The sequence below is a fragment of the Canis lupus genome, chromosome 3 (genome assembly GCF_011100685.1).
Source record: "Canis lupus familiaris isolate Mischka breed German Shepherd chromosome 3, alternate assembly UU_Cfam_GSD_1.0, whole genome shotgun sequence".
Classification (NCBI taxonomy): domain Eukaryota; kingdom Metazoa; phylum Chordata; class Mammalia; order Carnivora; family Canidae; genus Canis; species Canis lupus.
In genome coordinates this window covers 72,595,492-72,616,599 of record NC_049224.1, presented here as the reverse complement: position 1 = coordinate 72,616,599, position 21,108 = coordinate 72,595,492, and the positions used below count along the sequence as shown (strand labels likewise).

Below are 21,108 nucleotides of genomic sequence, written 5' to 3'. Positions count from 1 at the left end.
CATACACCCTGCAGCCTTCAACCTTATGTCCCAGGACCAGGCAGGTAACAAATAAGTGACCCAAGGACAAGAAATAGGGTAACATAGTGGTAAGCAGGAGACAGCAGGCTCTACCTACAGGTATCAAAAATACTGTGAGGCCGTACAAAATATGTCCATGGCTTGATGATGCCGGTGACCTGTCAGTTTGCGATCCCTAGGCTAATGCACTGCAATCTGACATTTAAAAATACCTACCATTGATGCTTCCAATAAATATTAATTGAACACCTACTACAGGTCAGGCTCTGTGCCAGACGCTGGGCACAGCAGTGGTGAATAAAATATGCATCTTGTGGGCCTATATGGTATAGAATGGTCTGGATGGGGGAATCCAGGTGCTGAGCTAGTCTAGAAATGCACAGAGGTGGGGGGGGGGCATTATAAAGTAATGTGACACTGGCTATAATACACAAGGGGCAAGGTCAGTGGGGAAGAAGATGATTCCAACTCTGTCAAGGTTAATTGAGGAAGGTATGAGCCAAGTTCTGAGGGCCTGGCAGACAGGGATGATGGAGGAGAGGGCACTTTCCAGGCCGAAGGAACAGCTAGTCCTGGGTGTGGGGACCGGAGAGCACAGCATCTTTGGAAAATGACAACTAGCTGGACTCAGGGTGGGCCATGGAGAGCAGCAGGGAGTACAGCTGAACAAGGCAAGGAACCAGGAGCTCACATTTTATTGCACAGTGAACCAATGGAGAATTTTAATCAGGAAGGCGACTTTACCAGAACCACCTGTTAGAAAGATCGCTCTGACCACAATGCAGAAGAGGCTCAGGCAAGGTGACCCGTCAAGGCAGGAACCAGGGAAACAGACATAGGGATACTTAGTGGTCAAGGTCAGGGATATAGAAGGAATCATCATCGGGGGATGGGTGGCCATGGATGACACTGCCTGGGAACATTATGTTTTTAAAGAGAAGCACTGTTTTTATTTGATTTTTTTTAAAAAGCCAGCACTACTTTGATCAATGAGATCATGCATTTCCTAAGAAATTTTGAATTTCATTTATCTTACATTTCACATCAGGAAATGAACTACACTCGTGTTTTTGATCTGTCAGAGCCATGTGTGCCTGTACCTCAGTTTCCCCATCTGTAAGAAGATGGTAATGGCACTTCCCTTACAGGGAGGATTTCTTCAACTCATTAATAAAAGTATTTAAGTGCAATAAATGTTAGCTATTATGAAAGCATAGATAAACTTTAAAGAATAAGTGGATAATTAATGCCTGTGCAATTAAGGACACTGCTCCTTCTCAGTGAATATGAACCAGGTTAAAACAACAACCACAACCGCAGGATAAAAAAGGTATATGATTGCCTTGGAAAGGAGCTGCCTCTGATCCCCTTGGTCTCTCCAGAACACTCACACCACCTCTTTAAAAAGTCCTAGTATTTGTGCATGACCATTACTTTAAATTTATAAAAACGCTTTGTCTCTGGTAAACATTTTTCAAAGATTAAAGATTCAAGGGGACTGTAAAACCTGCAAAAGGAGACACAATGCAAAGGGGCACAGGAGAGCTTTCTAGAGAGACGGAAATTTCTTTATCTTAACTCAGGCAGTGGTTCCTCGGCTGGATGTATTCCACATAGCCCTAAAGATTGTGTGAATTTTTTTATATGTAAATTATATTTCAGGAAAGATAGAAGGAAGCTGGGCCACCAGGAAAAAGGGACACTCAAGGGAAAACAGATACTTATTCCAAATAGATTTGTGTAAAAGAACTTGCCTTAAATCTTTTAGTCTCCAGGGATCCCTGGGTAGTTCAGTGGTTGAGCATCTGCCTTAGGCTGAGGGCATGATCCCAGGTCCTGGGATAGAGTCCCAAATCAGGCTCCCTGCAAGGAGCCTGCTTCTCCCTCTGCCTGTGCCTGCTTCTCTCTCTCTCTCTCTCTCTCTCTCTCTCTCGAATAAATTCAAAAAAAAATTTTTTTTTAATCTTTTAAACTCTAAAAACATTGTTTCTTGGAGTGGACAAAGTTGGCTAACAATGTTAAAAAATAAAATAAAAGCTTCCTTATGCAAGAAACATTTTGAACAATTTCAAAGGCTTCCCCCCCTCATCATGCCATGTCTGGAGAGCAGCACTTTTTACCTCCAGATTCACTGCACAAGCTGCCCTCTTGTGGCTTTGACATATATTTCCTGAGCACAAACTGGACAGTTATTAACTCAGGTGGCCGTCCCAGCCTGGCCCCGGATACTTCTCACGGGAAACGGAGGGTGGGCGTATAGGCCACCACAAGAGTGTGTGTGGGGCCTGATGGGCTTGTGTCATGGCCAAGCAGTAAATACCTAAGAAAACAGGGTTACCACAAAATCCATCTGGTCGGAGGCTGCCAAGTTCCAAAGGCAGTTTGGTGCAGTCTAAGTCGTTGCTTACTTTTAACACACTCTAGCACACGCTTTCACTTTTGCAGCATGAAGCCAGCATCACAGAAGCAAGCATATGTCTCAAACAAGATGGGTGTCCAGAAAACAGAACTGAAAATTTCAGTTCCACCACCTTGTACAATATTCCCAAGATATCTATGCATATTGAAAAAAACTACCGCCACCACCAAGCCACCCTCCCCAAACACTGGCCTCTGTTAACACTGGTGTGCAGGGGATCCAGGTGTCTTAGGAAACACAAAGCATCTGTTTAAAAGAAAGAAGGGAGGGACGAAAGAAGCAGACGGGAAAGGATAAAAAGCAGGGAGGAGGGAGCACCGAAGAGCCTATCTTTTCAAAAGTTGCACTACAGAAGAAAAAAGCTGGGGCACCTGGGGGGGCTCAGTCGGTTAAGCATCTGACTCTCAATTTTGGCTCAGGTCATGATCTCAGGGTCGTGGGATTGAGCCCCATGTCAGGCTCCAGGCTGAGTGGAGCCTGCTTAAGATTCTCTCCCTCCCTCTCCCTCTGACCCTCCTCCCTTTTCTAAAATAAAATTTTTAAAAATTTTTTAATTTTAAAAAAATAAAAGGACAAGCATTAGCTCAAAAATGGCAACATTTTCCCTTTAGAAAGCAATCCATCTTCATATAAGGCCTTTTATGAAAAAAAAAAGGAACATAGAGAAAAAAATACAGATATAGATGCTGTATCTCAACTGTTAAAAAAATTCATCTAGTCCACACTGTAACAGTATCACGTTGGACTAAATGAACTTACATGAGGGTTACACTAACTCCTGATAAATGGCTGCTGAATCCATATTCTAGTAGAGTGATCTTTAAAAAAAAAAAAAAAATCCTATCATGTCACTTTCCTTCTCAAAATCTTCCAATGGCTTCTCCTTCTACTTGGAATAAAACCCAAAGTCCTTCCCAGGGCTCCCCTCCAGGAGCCTGCAGGGCTGTCTCTGCTTCCCTTCTGCCCCTCTCCCTACTTCCTTACTCTCTCTGGGCCCACCACCAGCCTCCTGGCTGTTCCTCCAACTTGCCAACCCCTTCTCACCTCTCTGCCTTAGCACTCATGGTCACCGCTGCCTGGAATTTCCTTTCCCAGTCTGCTTTCTCTCAGACTGGATTCAGGTATCTGCTGTAATATCACCTCCTCTAAGTGTCATTTCTGACCATTCCTTGAAAACAAGCCTCCAATCACCAAGCCTGCACTCTCTCTCCTTTTTCCTATCTTTATTTTTTTCCTTTGCGCTTGTAATCATCTGAAATTACATTATGTATTCATTTTTGTCACTTTTAATTATCTCTATGCCCTCATGAAATATAAGGTCCATGAAAAAAAGGGGCTTTCTCTTCTGAAACACAGTCTAAAACTAGTCAATACTCATTTTTGTGAGAAAGAAACATCCCTGCTTGCAGAGATTAATAAACCTGAATGAAACACGTTCCAACACTTTGTCGCTGTCGACCAATCCTTCTTAAGGTCTACTTGAACAAAGCCTCTCTTACTGCAATAAAAGTCCCTATGCTTTACTTAAATCCCAGAGTGGTGGACAGTGCTTGATCAACAAGTCAGTTTAGTAATTCTTTAAAACCACAGGTCATTTATTTATTTATTTTTTATTCATTCATGAGAGACTGGGGCTAGGGGGAGGCAGAAGGAGGGGCAGGCTTCCCGCAGAGCAGGACGCTGGGATCATGACTTGAGCCCAAGGCAGACGCTTAACAGACTGAGTCACCCAGGTGCCCAGGACCACAGATTTTCAAGGTAAAATGGGGCCTTAAAAAAACTTATAACCTACTCCAGCATTTTTTTTTTTAAGATCTCATTTTTAGGTAATTTCTAAACTCAACGTGGGGCTTGAACTTATGACCCTGAGATCAAGAGTCACACACACTACCAACTGAACCAGCCTTTGTTTTGAAGGTTAAGTATACAGGTTTGGAAAGTTTGGCTGGCTTCTCCAGACTCACGCCAAAATCGTGAACATCAGCAAATACTGGGTCACTTAAAGATGCACAGAGCCTACCTGATTCACTTCTATTAATCTCAGGATCCAGCACAGTGCCTGGTACATGGGATAAGCTCAGCAGAAGCCTGTCTGAGTAACAACTACACTCAGTCTTGCCATCAGTGCTCATTCAACAGAAATATACTTCCTCTCATGGCTGTCTCAACTATAATTTCCTGCCCAAGAACCATTTCCAGTTACATATGTCACGTGTCATTATTTCCTGTCCGCTTTCCTTTTAAAATGCAGTTTGACAACGTACCACGCATGACAGTGTATCTAGGGGATAGTCTGACTCTAACAGAATTCAAATAGCCCAACATGGAAAATACCTAGGAAAAAGTAGGATATGCAAAGCAATCATAAAAAAAAAAAAAAGAAAAGAAAAGAGCCAGCAGTGTATGTGGCCACAGGTGCAATGACTGTAGTATAAGGCAGGGGCCCTGTCTGCCTGCCATTTGTCGTCTTGTAGCACCTAGCAGTGTGCCTGGCACACAGTCAAGGCCCATTTGTTGGAAGGGAGAAGAAAATGACATATAGATTGAATTTCTACTCTGTCTATAATGGCTTTACAATAACAAGTGTGATTTATAGTAACAGTTCACATGTGCTGGGTGGGTGCCTCCTGGTCTCAGCACGTTACCTATGTATTCTCACTGAATCCTCCAAGACATACACATCACCTGTAAGGGAGATACCACAACTCTGAAAACCACGTATTTTTTGGAAGTCATTTAGCAACCAAATCTAGACCCTCCAGACTTGAACGAGACTCCACAGACTACCTTTCTTCTAGTATGTCTGAGTATCCAAAGACTTCACTGAAGAAATAGTGATGGGTTTGATTATAGGATGTTGCCCCAGACCCAGCCAGTAGCATTAAGCCAAGTAGAGTACATGCAATCTATTATCTTTCTAAAATCTGAAATATTCTGGATTCCAAAAATACATCTGACCCAGAGAGTTTCAGGTGACGATGTCTCAGATTTATACTCACGCACAGAGAAGTGGGCTGTCCACAGGTAGGCAGTGCCAAAGTGGGGATTCCAGCCCAGGCAGTCTAATTCTGCAGGTCCTGCTTAAGGCCGCATACTATACTGTCTAATCGATGATGTCAGTGTGAGCTGAAAAGTCATTATTTCCTCAATTATTTCTTGATATAGCTCCAGGACACAGGATTCAGCAAGGCGAATGGCTAGGGTGAACTTGTGACATCACACATAAGTCTGACGTTGGACTAGCGAAGACTCCAGCCAGTGGGGGCTCAGGGACAGTAACCTGAGCATAGTGAGCTTCTCTGGAAGTCATGGCCACACTCAGGAAGGGGGCACTCGAAGCTTTTGGCCATCAAAAGTTCCAGCTCTCAGGAAGCCTGGGTGGCTCAGTGGTTGAGCGTCTGCCTTTGGCTCAGGTTGTGGTCCTAGAGTCCCAGGACCGAGTCCCACATTGGGCTCTCCCCAAGGAACCTGTTTCTCCCTCTGCCCTATGTCTCAGCCTCTCTCTGTGTATCTCTCATGAATAAATAAAATCTTAAAAAAAAAAGTTCCACCTCTCTGAGAGCCTCCCCAGGAGTTTCTGAGAAAGGTTGAGGTAGACCTGCTAGGCATCTGGGATGATTTTCCTACGTTCTTATGTAAAATTACTCTATGAAGTGGGATGGGAGAGCTGTGGGTGGGGTGTGAGCAGGAAAATGTGTGAGTAGAAAGGGTGTGTGTGTGTGCATGGAAGCATATGCTCATCACAAACAGACTTTTTCCTAATGCCCAGAATGCAAAACAAGTATAAATTGTGTTAGGGCTTTTATTTCTATCCTTCAAACTAATTATTTATGGAAATAAAAGATGCTACTGAAACTGGACCAGTGGTAGTCTTTCTTCAACAAGTCCTTGGGGGGTAAACTCCATTCTTAGATAGCAGTTCAAATATTAATTCCTCAGGGGAGCTTTTCTAATACCCCAAATTGATTGTTCCCCCTCCCCCATTTTCTCTTACATTTTGATGTAAGCTTTCTCTCATAGGGTTCATCGTGATTTATAATTAAATACTACAGAGTTAATTTATTCACTGTCTGGCTGTCCCCAACCAGACTGTAATCTCCATGAGGGCAGGACCCTTACCTGTTTTCTTACTTCTTTTTCTTTTTCTTTTTTTTTTTTTTTAAGATTTATTTATTTGAGAGAGAGAGAGAGAGCTGGAGTATGCAGTGGGGGAGGAGCAGAGAGAAAATCCTCAAGCCGACTCCCACTGGGCCTGGTGTGGGGCTCAATCCCACAACCTGAGCCGAAACCCAGTCAGACACTCAACTGACTGAGCCACCCAGGTGCCCGTCTACTCACTTCTACATCCCTAGCATGTAGCATAGCACCGGACACATCCTAGTAGCTCAATCTATATTTGTTGAGTGAATGAAGGAGTCTAGAATTTCTACAGAAAACCAGGAGTTGGCCAGCACTTCACTAGCAGACATAAACAAGGTCTTCTCTTACCTGTGATTTATGAATGTCTTCTTGCCGGGACAATTCTATTTGGCAGTTCATCATTCGGTGCCCTATGACATGTTCTCTATGGTTTTGAGCTGTTACTTCAATTTATTATTCTTATTTAACTTTGAACCTGATTAAAAGGTTCAACTGAAGCCCCAAGGTGCTGAAGAGTATCAAGTGAGAAAATCTGAAGTGAACATTGGAGATTTTAACTAAAAAAAATTTTTTTTAATGTGTCAAGAGTGCCCCGGAAGATGAGTTGTTTAAATATAAAATGCAGGTTCTAACTCTGCTCATGCAAGTGACCAGTACAAGAGCAGAGAAAACCTTAATTCAGCAAAGTTCTTTTTAGTTTCATGAAATATCCCCTCTACCGTCCTTCAGGACCCACCCAAATCAGGAAAACTCTTGGTGGAGCAAAAGTAGGATTTGTGTTGTTTTGCTAAGTCAGGCCCTTCATTACTGGGTGGAAAGAACACTTGTTCCTGATTTCTTAATTCCTCATTCCTCCTAGCAGCACAAAATATCCCCTAGCTCTGATTCTCAAGCACACCAAACTACAAATGAAATATATAACTCAGTGTTCCTTCAGTCTATATACAGTTGACCGTTGATCAATGAGGGAGTTAGAGATACTGACCCCTACAATACCAAAAATCCACATAAAATTTTTGACTCCCCCAAAACTTAACAGCCTATTATTGACCAGAAATTTAACTGATAACAGTCAATTAACACATATTTTGTATGTTGTGTATATTACATACTACATTCCTACAATCAAGCTAGAGAAAAGAAATTTATAGTACCTTCCTGTGTTACTGGAAAAAAATTAATGTGTAAGTGGACCCATGCAGTTCAAAGCTGTATTGTTCAAGGGTCAACCGTATTTCAAGCAGTTTTTAATGTTTACTTTTTTCTGGTCAAATTTATGATAGATGTTAGATAGATTAGCGAGTAGGTCTGTGAATCATTCACCCATGGCCAGGCACTCAACTCTGGCAGTACCCTGTTCTCATTTTCTACCCTGACTCTCAGAGAGGCACAACAGTTAAAACCAGACCAGTCGGCTGAAACGATGTTGTCAAAATACAAGCCTACCACTCAGAATTTTCAGAGTTGCCAGGAATTTCCTAACATGACCAGGGTTGCTGACAGTGGAAGGTTTCACCAACATCACCTGCAGAATCTGAATCCCCTGCATGAAAAGTGCAGAAAACCCCTAAAATGCATTAAGGGCTCACTAAGGTCAGACTTTAAAATGAAGGGGTGTGGAAATTCTGCTCTGTGGCTGTCTCCATTTTTCCAGAGCAGAGGTGTTCCAGAGACGTGAGATTTCACATGGCCCAGCACTCTCCTCCTACCCTCATTTGACCAACAGGGCTCAAAGCGCATTTGCTGGGTTGAATTTTAAAACTAACCAGAACTCATGATATGATCAATTCCTCGGGTAGAATGACACATGCCCACTCCCACTGCAGCCTCAGGGTGGCCCCACCCCAACCTTGTGCATCTCAAGTTTGAATATACTTTGTGCATTATATTGCTCTAGGTCCTCTTTGCTGACCGGCAGAACACATCAAAAGTTGATGCCGTTCCCTTTTCTTTCACTATTTGTCATATTTTTAACACTGGCTATGTGCTGGACACTGCATTAAGCGTGAGGCACCTGGCTGGCTCAGTCCATACAGCAGGAGACTCTTGATCTTGGCATTATACGTTGGGAGTCCCATGTTGCGTATAGAGATTACTTAAAAACATATAAAATAAAATAAAATACTGGGCGCCTAAGTGGTTTAGTCGGTTAAGCATTTGCCTTTGGCTCATGTCATGAGCTCAGGGTCCTGGGATGGAGCCCCATATCAGATTCCCTACTCAGCAGCGAGTCTACTTCTCCCTCCCTCTCTCCCTCTATGATCTCTCTCACTCTTTCAAATAAAATCGAAAAAAAATAATAAAATAAATAAGATTTAAAAAAAAGAAGAAGAAAGGAAAACCAGACCATGTGTCTTGTTTTAATCCTCCCAACAACCAGGCAAGGTGGGAAATTGTTAAACTCACTTTCAGTGAAGGAAACTGATGCTCAAGGAGAATCTTTTGTTAAAAAAGCCTTCTCAGGGGTAGGCTGAGACTTAAAAAGCTTGATCTTCTTGAAATTATCCCACTGTCTTAAAATGAGAGATCCTCCCACTAGGAGATCAGGAATCTCTGCCATTCATCCATCCAGTCAGTAACATTTATTAGAGGTCTACAATGCATGGTCTACTCAGTAGCTTGAAGCTTGCTTCTCCTACTCTACAACACACCAAATTTTACATTTCAACCTCTCTCACATAGCGAAATGTATATATTTTCTCACTTTAAAAGCTGTTATTAAATCAATTTCAAGTTTTACAATCTGTACAGTCAGATTACAATTCAGGGAAAGAGTCCCCGAGAGACAATCTTCTAAATCCACTAGATTTAAAGATATGCAAAGTCAGCTAGAAAGAGACCACCTAGTGTTCTTGGTTCTCTGACTGTAAGATTAACATAATTAAAGAAAAATTGTGACTATCAGAGGGAAGGGTGGTTCCCCTTTTGGAAGCCCAGAAAAAGCTGGCCAGGTAAAAGTTGACAGTGCCCACTGGCATACAGATCAAGAGAGGAAACTTCTAAAGTCACTGGACTCCAGAAGGGTCCCAGGCCCAGAGATAACATAAGCCTACTGTGAAACAGACTGAGGTACACCAGGTCAAGGAGGTGGGTGCCATTAAATTTTAGATGTCTCTCCTCCAGCTGTGATTCCATGTTCACCCAGTGGTCTTGTGAACATTGTTTGCCTCTCCCTGTATACCCCAGGTTGAGAGAGAACATGCTCATTTCCCAAAAGTAACCTTATTTTCAATTGACAACACATATTGATGGAGGGCCTGTGACAAGCCACCACCACACTAGATGTTCACCCAGACCTTCTTCCCCAGGGCCTTCCCCTGGGAGAGCTTCTCATCCCCTGGTATCCCTCATAGCACCCTCTTCTGAAAGGCTGGAGACTAGTGCACTCCATAGTTTCTCAGGCTTGCCCATCACCTGAAGAGTTTGTCCAAATCAGATTCCTGGGCCTTGCTGTAGACCTTCTGCATCAGCACCACCAAAGGAAGGGTCTGGAAATCTCTCATTTTAAACAGTGTTCCAGTAATTCTACTCATTGGGCAAGTTGGTTGACCCAGTTCTCTGGCAAGTCATTTAGCCTATTGTGAGTGTGGGCCCAGTAAGAGGTAATGTATTCAAAGTGATACACTGGGGATTCAGAATTTTTAAAAATGTGTCTTGATAAATAGTACAACAGCTTTTATTATAACCAAGGCCCCCTTTTCTCTTCATTCCTTTGCCCCAAGTATAGTACCAGAAGCTTATACCCTGTCCCACTGAATCCCACATGGCATAATATTCAGATTAGCTAATGTTAGGTAGCCCAAGCTAATGGTAATATTCTAAATGCGAACACAATGCTTAACCCATTGCTTTGAACAAATGAGCTCTTAATAGTTTTTTCAATAGCCAGGCATGGCTATTTTCTAGGCCAAAGCTTATCAAAGTTTTTATGTGCACAATACAGTGCTCCTTACAACATAGTGGATAATAAACACACAAACATATAACTTGCCCATGAAACACCTCCTTTCTACTTATGACTACCCCTTAGAAACTAAAACTGGTTTCACAGATATATTTTTTCCATATGGAATAATATTGGCTGTTCAATATTACTGCTCAGAAGCAATATTATTCTTAGATAAGGAGACATCAATGAAGAATTCACTGCAAGGGGTGAGAATCATATTGGGTGCATGTGAAGGTCCAAATGCCATATTCCAAAGAAGGTGAAGTTCAATGATAAGACAGCATTAAGTAGGCAGTTTAAAATTATGCAGAGTGAACAGGTCCATATGTTGTATTAGATTGGCATTCATTAGCCCTTCCTTTTGTAAAAAAAAAAAAAAAAAAAGAAAGATTTATTTATTTACTATTTGAGAGAGAGAGAGACCACACAAGCAGTAGGGAGGGGCAGAGGAAGAGGGAGAGAAAATTCTTAAGACTCTTAGTTGAGTACAAAGCCCCGTGTGAGGCTTGATCTTGAGAACCTGAGACCATGACCCAAGCCCAAATCATGAGTCCAACGCTCAACCGAGCCCCTCCTTAGTCCTTCCTAAAATCAAAAATATATTTTAATGTGGTTGCTGACCTCTGACCTCACCATCGAATGAGGCTGACTCAGAATAAATCCTTTTGCTTCATAAACAGCATTTAAACAATGAACACTGATGATCTGTGCAGTTTTCCTTTTCTTTCTTTTTTTCTGAAGACTGAATGGCTATAACAGTTATAATATGCTCTCTAAATTTTGTGGCTTGCTGTAATTATCCAGTAGGATCTCCAGAGGCCAAATTCTTAGAATCATGCCATCTTAAACCAGTGAAATACCTTAGATATCTACTAGTTGATCTAGATAAGAAAACTGAGATTTAGGCAGGTGACTTGCCCAAGGTCACAAGGCCAGTCAGTGTTCAGCAGGACCCAGAACTGAGGCCTCTCCCAAGTGATGCATGATGGTATTCAGTGGTGTCCAGCAGTAAGAAACTGGGTGGATGCACCAACATGTTCACCTTCCCCCTGGTCAACTCTTTGAACCTGCCTAATCCAGAGAGGTAACAAAAGCTCCTCTCAGTATGGCTTTGGTATCAAGGTTCCTTCTTTTATTTCCTTTTTCAAAAAAGTTTATTACATCTTTATTTTAATTCCAGTATAAAAAAAGAAGAAGAATTCCAGTATAGTTAGCATACAGTGTTATATTAGTTTCACATGTACAAATTCAACACTTCCATACATCACCCGGTGCTCATCATAAGTCCCTTCCTTAATGCCCATCACCTATTTCACCCACCCATCCCTAACTCCCCTTGGGTGACTATCAGTTTGTTCTCTAGAATTTAAAGTCTGTTTCTATGGGCCACAGCAAGACCATAGTTCCCACACAGCAGGTAGGCATCACCATTTGACTTAGCCACTGGACGGAGAGGAAATCAAGTGTGTGTACCATGATGCCTGGCCCTAAAATATTACCAGACACTCTCCTCTAGGCTCCTTCCTCTTCTGGCTGACCGAGATAGCAATCCCCAAGCAACTCTGGACCTTGTGTGTTGGAAAAGGCAAAGCCACTCTCAGTCTGGATCTCTGAGTCCATGGAAGTTAGCCACCCTGCCAATCTGCACATCACCAGGATTGCCAGAAATAGATTTCTATTGAATAAGCTACCAATATTTTGGGGTCCATATGTTACTCCTACTTAGGTTATCCTAACTAATACACAGGGTATCTCTGAGGATTGGCAAAAGTAAAAACTTTAAAAGACTTTAAAGTTGGAGAAATAAGAGGCACAGGTAACATTTCTAGGGGTTTATCATCAACCACAAAACAATAGGAAGGAATCAACAACATTTGGGCAGAGTGATATATCATACTTAATCTCCTTCCAGAATATTAGAAAAATTCCTATCTTGCTTTTTAGAAAAGTTCATTTGTAAGTTGCTTTTTGAAACACAGAATACCTTCTCCAAAGAAAGAATGTTAGGAATGAAAACTCAACCAAAAAAAAATCTTTTTTACCCAAGTACAATAGAAAGGATTCTAAAAATAACGCCAGGCTTGTGGGCCTCTGAGGCCTGAGGATCCTCAGCAGGCAAAGGAGGCAGAAGAGCTTCTAAGCAAGGGGCCCAGAGGCTGAATGCCTAGAAGGAGGGCCCTGGCATGAGCGGCTTGGGTAGTGGGAGTGAAGACTGGACTGGAAACACTTCCTCTAGTAACCTCAGTCTTGGTAAACATAAAATCTATTTGTCCACAGATGCAACATTCCTCATTCTGTACTTTGTCAAAGGAGGCAGTGAATTCAGCTAAGCCTCCACAGCATTTCTGATTTGATACCAAATGGCAGTTTCATTAATGAGCTGTTATTTTCTCATTCATCCTGAGCTGCCCCAGTGATGTTAAGCAGTACTCAGCATGATACTTGATACTACACGGTGGCGGTGGCGTGGTTCAGAGCAGGAGTACCTCAAGGGCATGGATGCATCTACCAGCCAGCTTGGTGCTGGAGAACGGCCCTTGATGCCCCTGCTAGAGTGGGCATGAACCTTTTACTTACTGGCTTATGGGCAGGTCCAGGGAGGCCGGGGGGCATGGGGGGGGGGGCAGGTGGGGAGGGGAGTGAGGAAGGAAGAAGTTCACATGGGAGGCTTGGGAGAAGCTATCCACCAAGAGGTACAGAGAGATTTCAGTATTTTAACAACCAACATGGCTCTACCAGTGCATACAATTATTTATCAGCCCTAGTGAAGACAGCAAGCTCTAGAAACAGACTTGGACTCAAATAGTAATTCTGGTACAATCCAATGGTGTGAATGTGGGTAACTTACTACTTATACTCTGAGCCTTAGCTTTCTCAGCTGCAAAATGGGGGCGAGAACATGGACATGAGGGCACCCGATGCAATGCCTGAGGTTTGGTAGGTGCTAATTTCCCTAAGTCCCCATCCCGGCTCACATTGTCTGCAGGGCAAGCCCCCTTCACAGGGTTCAGATAAAGGAAAAGTAGAAGATAAATGATACAGATGTAGAATGAAAAGGACACGACTGAAGGAGAGACAAAAGGGAAAAAGGGCAAACAGGAACCTGGAAAGGTTGCTACGGATTCAAAAGCCCTACCACCAGTGGTAGGGATGGCCTGCCGAAATGAGACCTTCGGACTCACTGGGGGCTCATTTTCAGAATGTTACCTACCAGACGCTCTTGCTCTGCATTATGGTAGAAACTGGACTATGGAGCCTGTTCTGAGGCCAATATCATTAGGAGTCTTTGGCTGCCTTGGTTCAAATCCTAGCTGCCATTACTAGCTGTATGTAAATCATTCAACCTCTCTGTAACTCAGTTTCATCATTTGTACAATGGAGATAATTATAGTATCTATCTTCTGACTAGTAAGGATAAACTGAGTCAACAGAGGTAAAGTGCAAATAACAGCAAAAACAAAAACCAAACCAAACAAACAAACAAAAAAACCCCAAAACCCCGCAGAGGTAAAGCACTAAGAATGGAGCCTATGCAGTGGGACCATATATCTTGGTCATTCTATTATTCATTGGTGGCACCATGAAAAGAGACCAAAAGCTCTGCCATTTCCACTTCAGTAATTGAACCTGGGAAAATCTATCTGTACAATGTTGCAATAGAGCTAACATTTAGTGAGCACTTGATATGTTGTTGTCTATACTGTAAGCTTTCTCATTTAATGATCACAAATATTTCGATGAAGATTCAATTTCTTTAATGAAATTCTTTGCATTTCCCAGAGAAAACTATGGCTTTGAAAGGTTAAGTATCTAGCCCAAGTTCATAAAGAGGCCCAGCTACAACTTCACTCCAGTTCAGTCAGACACCAGATCCTGCTGTCTTAAATACTGTGTTCTATTGTCTCTGACTCCAAGACTTTGTAAAAGCATAGTGAGCATGCTTGTTGGATAACACACACAATTGTGAACAACACAGAAAAAACATCTGAAGAAAGGATTGCAATCCAGTGTCTGACAAAACCAAAGAAATGCAGGCTAGCCTAAGAGAATTAAGATAAAGGTCAAAGTTTTTGGTTGTTCAACATGACTCAGTACAGGAGACAAGATGAGAAAGGTACAAAAACAAAACCTAATGCTAGAGGATCAAGAGGCCACAAGTCTAATATCACAGTATCATTTATTAAGTTATCATGCTGTATAAATGAAGCCATCTAAAATGATTATTTATATATTAAACCATACCTATTACTGACTTCTCTTATGATCTCAAAGAATAGTTCTTAAGTCCATGAATAAAATACCCAAGAATGCCAACATTTTTTAAAGTGTTATCTCTACCATATTCTTTGATGAGAATATGTAACACTGTAAGATGCCATTTTGAATCAATGCATAAATTAGCACGTTCTGCTTTCGTAAAATAATGAACCACTGCGACTTTGAGAGAGAGCACACGCACGCGCGCATGCACATGCAAGCAGGGGGGAAGGGCGAAGAGAGAATCTTAAGCAGACGCCATACTCACTGAGGAAGGAACCCAACTCAGGTCTTGATCTCACAACCCTGAGATCACAACCTGAGCCGAAATCAAGATTAGGATGCTTAACCAACTGAGCCACCCACGTGCCACCAATGCAGTGTTTTTTAAGGAGGAGAGGCTTGGAACTAAGTTGATAAAAGCTGATCTTAAGTACATAACCAGGACAATCCTGACAGAAAGGTAAATGGTACTATGAGATATTAAAATATAATATAAAGCCTTAATAAATAGTATGATCTAAGAGGAGCATAACTAAATGCTAGACTTCAAATTATTTCACAACAACAGTTTCAAATATAAGATCCAGCATCCAACCAAAGAGAAACAGGTGCATCATGACAACATGAGTGACATCATGTAGAAATACAGAAAACAAAACTAAACTCAGAAGGACTCCAGATACGGGAATTATTAGACAGAATGTAAACGAGGAATCTTATTCCAATGGTGACTGAAATTATTCAATAAATATTGCTGGGACATCTAGAAAAAACAAAGTTGGATCTCTACCTCCTATCCCATACCAGGATAAATTTCAAATGGATCAAATATATAAATGTGAAAAAATAAACCACAAAAATTCTACAAGAAAATATGGGAAAATTCTTTCATAACCTTGAAGTAAGGATGATCTTTCTATTATGACTCATAAACCAAAAGCCATAATGAAAGACTGTTAAATTCAACTACATACAAACATTTTTTAAGCTACAAACAAAATCAAAAGATAAAGAAAAATATCCATAATTCACACCACAAAGAGCTCGTTTTGGTAATATATAAAATGCTTGTACAAATCAATGAAAAAAATGATCAATAAAGCAATAGAAAAATGGGCAGAAGAGATGATCAGATAGTTGGTAGAGTACAAATAATCTATAAAATTATGCAAATTAAAAGTACACTGAAATATTTCTCATCTATCAGATTGGCAAAAATCCAAAAGTTTGATAGTAACATATTAACATAATATATTGGAAGGCTGTAGGGAAACTGGTACTCTCATACATATCCAATAGGAGTATATCTTGGTACAACCCCCATGGAGGAAATTCATCTATATTACATATCTATTAATTATTACTATATTATACATTCATTATATCTATTATAATTACTATTGCATATACTTGCTAATCTGGCAACTCTACTTCAGGGAATTTAACCTACAGATATATTTTATGCTTATGAAGTGACATGTGTACATGATAACTTATTACAGCATCATTTTTAATAGTGAAAGACTGGAAAACAGCTAAATATTCATCAACAGGGGATTAAATAAATTAGGGTAAATCCATACAATGGACTACTATGTGGCTTTTTAAAAAATCAGGGGCACCTGGGTTGCATACTTGCTGAAGTGTCTGACTCTTGGTTTCAGCTCAAGTCCATGATCTCAGGGTTGTGAGATCCAGCCCCGTGTCAGGCTCCACACGTAGCATGGAGTCTGCTTGAGATTCTCTCTCCCTCTCCCTCTGTCCTTCCCACTCACACACACTCTCTCTCTCTCTCAAATAAACATTTAAAAAAAAAAAAAAAGTGGAAGCCCTCAATGTACTGAGATTGAGAGATCTCCAAAATGTATTGCCAAGTGAAGAAAAACACTTCAAAACAATTCACCTAAGAGTCTACTTTCTGTGGAAAAAGGAAGAGGAGAGTAGAAGCCATAAATGTACCTACTTACACAGAATAAATTCCTGAAGGACAGATAAGAGACTAAGAACAGCAGACATCCATACCTAATTTATTTAAATAAAACCATAATGAAGAAGTTCTGTCTTCATCATTATGCATTCTTTGTCAATTTAATTCCCCTGTGAAACTCTTTGTTTATGCATTTAAAAGTACAATATATTAAAATTCACCACAAAATTGCAGAAGTGTTTTCTTTCCCTAGTGAAAACTGAATAGGAGAAAAGTTAACCTGATAAACACATATTATATGCATTTTTTAAAGATGCCTAATTCCAAAAACATCATCTGCATTATCTCTGGGTTGTGGGTTTACCAATGATTTTTCTTTTCGCCTTTGTGTTCTTCCCCTCTAGTGGCCCATGTTAGTTTTAAAATTAGACTAACTTTTGTTCTAAGAAAATAAATATTATAAAGAGGAATTGTCTTCAGAAAGTAAGAAAAGGAAGAAACTTTGCCTTTGAGGGTAAGTAAAAAACTGGAACAGTTCACTAATAAAGATAATCGAAATTTCCATTTCTGCAAAACTTTATGAATAGTATTAAGCATCTTTGGTTTAAATATTCATTTTTTAAAGGCCAAAAGGTGGATCTGATGACCTCTCCTTACAAAGGTGTTATAGCAACTGTAGAGCATTGTTCAGAATATTTTTTCATTAAGGGTTAGCAGGAAAGGGACTGACTGAACAGGTGAAGAATCGAGGCTGTACAAACCATCTACAGTCCCACAGCCTCTCTGCAGATGTTTTGAGTTCTTAGACTTTTAAGATTTAAAATCTTCTCCAAGAAGGTAAAGAGCTCCTTTTGAAGTTTTTACACAGATTATAATTTCATCATTTCAGAAGCTGCCTAAGCAAAGCTAGCACCATGAGAGCAAACAAGCTTTCCAGTAAGAGGATCGAATTTAATTATGGTGTTCTTTGTTTTTTTAAGAAACCTTGAAGACTTTTATGTGCTTGATTCCACTGAACCTCAGAAGACAAATCAAGAAGCCCAGAAAGAATTCCCAGAGATTCTAAAAAAACTCAATGAAATGACTTCTTCAGACTGTTAGACGAACTTCTGTTCCGTAGGTATGTTTTAGAATTTCACAAACTTAGGAATCACACATGATCGTGGAGGATAGGAGGAGAGAAGAGTGGGGAGCTATCAGAATATTAGGAGGGGCAAAGCTGGAGGGAAAGAGCAAAAAACTAAGAGTTTACAAAGATGATGGGGTGGTCACTTTCTCAATACGTGGTAGGATATTGGAGCAGTGGTTCTCAGCTAGAGCCATTGTGCCCCCACCCACACCCCAGAAGTTATTTGGCAATGCCTGAAGACATTTTTGTTGGCAGGTGCTAGTACATCTGGTAGGTAGAGGCCAGGGATGCTGCTAAGCATCCTACAATGCACAGGACAACATCCCGCAACAATCCAAAATATCGACTGTGCCAAGGGTTGAGAAACCCAACCTGAGGCAGGCTATTGGCCCCACAGAAACACTCAAACACTATCGTTCACAAAGGGAATATTATCACCGTGGCTACCTACAAGGAAGTATCACCCGAGGAGCTATCTACAAAGAAGTCTCACCAAGTTATCTGGCTTTGAGTTATAGCTTTGTCCTTAATCCCCCTCGGGCCACTGTGATCCAGGCCTACTATGTGCCAAGGGTACCAACCCCTGTGGGTTTGCCCGGGACTGTCCTATTCTATTGATCAAGAGCATGGTGCCATTTGGTCATCTGTAATTTCTCTCTCTTAAAGAGAGAAATCTGGTTTCTTCATGGTTTTCTCACATGTAACAAGTTCCATGGCCTGGCTCCAGGAAGGAAAGGGTTTGACCTCTCAGATACTCTCTGGGCCTAGTGGTTGCCTCTTGGCAAACAGGGGAGAAGCTTCTTGGGGCCTCTATTTGTCAATAGTTCACCTCATTCTAGCCCCACCCAGGTCAGTGGTCCATGTTCTCCTTTGGACAGCATCCTTAGGGAAACACTCTTACCCTGGAGGCCCACATAGCTTGCTAAGAGGCAGGGTATGCAATCAGCATCGGTGGGGCCACCTTTCCTAAACTCCTCCTGGGGTAGAACACCAGGCAATGGAAGACATTCCTTTCTCCTTATCTTTCCTAGATTATACTCTCATCAGCCTATTATAAATGTGAAACATTTTTACTACTATCCTCTGATCTATCCTCTTTGATCCATGGACATAATACATATGAAAGCATTTCACAAACTGTAAAATGCAAAATAAATGTAACATATTAACATCCTAATGAGAAATCATTTGTGTTTGAGGTTAGCAATCGCCATGTTGTTTCTCTTTTTTGCAATGGCCACTACTGTCCTACATCCACACACTGTGCATGTGTGACCTTACATAATATTCACAATCCTATCAAGTATTATTATGATGATGCCCATTTTACAGATGAAAAAACTGATGGAGGCTGATATTAAATAACTTTCCCAGGGTCACAGTGAGAGCAGTTTCAGGCAGGCTGACTGCAATGTTCATGCTGGATGGTACCTGTCACTCAAGCCACTCCAGGAGCTGGTAGGGAGTTGCTCAGATAAAGGGCTTCCCCCCTCCCACAATGAATCATTAACTTTCAGCCCACTCCATGCATTTGGTGGCCTGAAGGTCACATGCTGGAGCAGAAACCCTGAGTGAGTCACTCATGAACACATGACTGCGTTCTTAGTTCCTTCTGGGTTTGCTTCCTGAAATAGCCTTCCTCGAGTGCTGAGCCAACAAATGGATTGGGACCAGTTTCAGTTCTGGGAAAAAGGCTAAATTCCATCTAGCCAATCACTGAGTCCACACTCCAGCCCTCCACACACTGGTGACCTCAGTCTCACACTGGCCACGGGGACTTCCTCAAACTGGGAAATGCCTGCTCACCAGGGTCCTTGGCCAACAGCAGGTTTGCAGACAGCCTCAAAAAGATCACAGAGTTAATACTGACATGAAGATAGTTCTGGAAACAGCTCGTGTGTCCATCCAAATAGATGCAGACAGTATAATAGACACTAGGGTCAGATTCCTTGGAAAAATAAAGATGTTCCCTTCTGCCATTTATTTTCTCCTCCTACATCCCTTTTTTTTTTTTTTTTTTTTAAAGTCCTGTGTTCCTTTCCCTGGTCCTCTCAATGGTGTCTCACGCTTTCAAAACAAGATGTCTGGGATAACCTGATAGTTACAAAGAGACAGGAATGCAGCCAAACAAGAAACCAAAAGCCCCAAATCTCTGTTCTTATCAGGGACACTTTCAAACTCTGGTGTTTTCTCCTACTTCTGCAGAAATCTTATGATTAGACAGATGCAGCCCCACGGTGTTATTCCCCGGTAAAGAAACCCACAAACACACACTGATTTTCTCCGTGGCACCCAGCAAACAGTTGAATAAATAAATGGTCTCCCTCTGATTCCATCTTCTACCTTTATCCATTTTCAGTTTTCTTAGCTTGATCTTTCTACGTCCTTACCTAGTGTCAGAGCCTACTTAAATTTCATTGTTCTTATAACTGAAAGCTTATCTTTGTGAGCCTTTTCTATAACGTTCTCTTCCACCTTACGTTCATTAATTAATCTCCTCCTCTGAAGCATTTTTCCCTGGGGAGCCTTCCCCAGCCATATTCTCCAGTGGTCTTGGAGTTACTATGTTGGGAAAGTGGACTTTAGGGTAATTACTGACCGGCAGAAATACAAAGCGTTTTCTCTCACACCGACCATTACTATACAGAAAATCTTATGCAAAATCAATATATTTTCCTTGAAACCAGACTTTTAGAGTACCAGCAAACCCTGTCTAAACTCTAACACACCAAATACCATGGGCCTCTCTCTACCAAGAAACCTTTCTTTCTCCAACTAAACTTAATTTAGTTAGCAAAATCAAATAATCAAATAACTCCATCTCATGGATATTTTCTGAATTTGTTTACTTCCACTTAACAAAAAAAACCCTTAGAATCCAGGGGACTTAAAAATTAAAAAAAAAAAAAAAAAAAAAAAAAGAATCCAGGTGACTTATCTGTGTGCCTGAATCCTGTTTCCTTCCCCATCCTCCTCCTCCCAGTTTCTAATACATTCTGTTAGTTGTGAAATGACAACATGAAATGAGTTGAGGTTCCTCATTTGGAACCTAAACCCTATGTCCTCTTCCTGGTTTCGAGGTTCCAGGAATTCCTCAGAACACTACAGGATAACTAACCTTCTGGATCCCAAATGAGGAACCTCAGACTCGTGGAAGCCTGTGGAAACCTTAGGACCATAAGCACAGGGACAGGTGATCTCCAAGAGAAGGGGCTTGAAATCGTGGTTGCAGCATCCCCAGGGAGTCATCGACTGGAGGCTGC

General features: G+C 41.3%; 1 long non-coding RNA gene across 1 annotated transcript in view; it reads left to right on the top strand.

The window, feature by feature from the left end:
* The window catches only part of LOC106558638, a 46,828-nt gene that overhangs the window by 18,957 nt on the left and 6,763 nt on the right, over positions 1–21,108 (top strand). Inside the window, exon 3 of the long non-coding RNA XR_005357271.1 lies at positions 17,697–17,836. This is a non-coding gene — a long non-coding RNA (uncharacterized LOC106558638). The remainder of the gene's footprint in view (positions 1–17,696; positions 17,837–21,108) is intronic.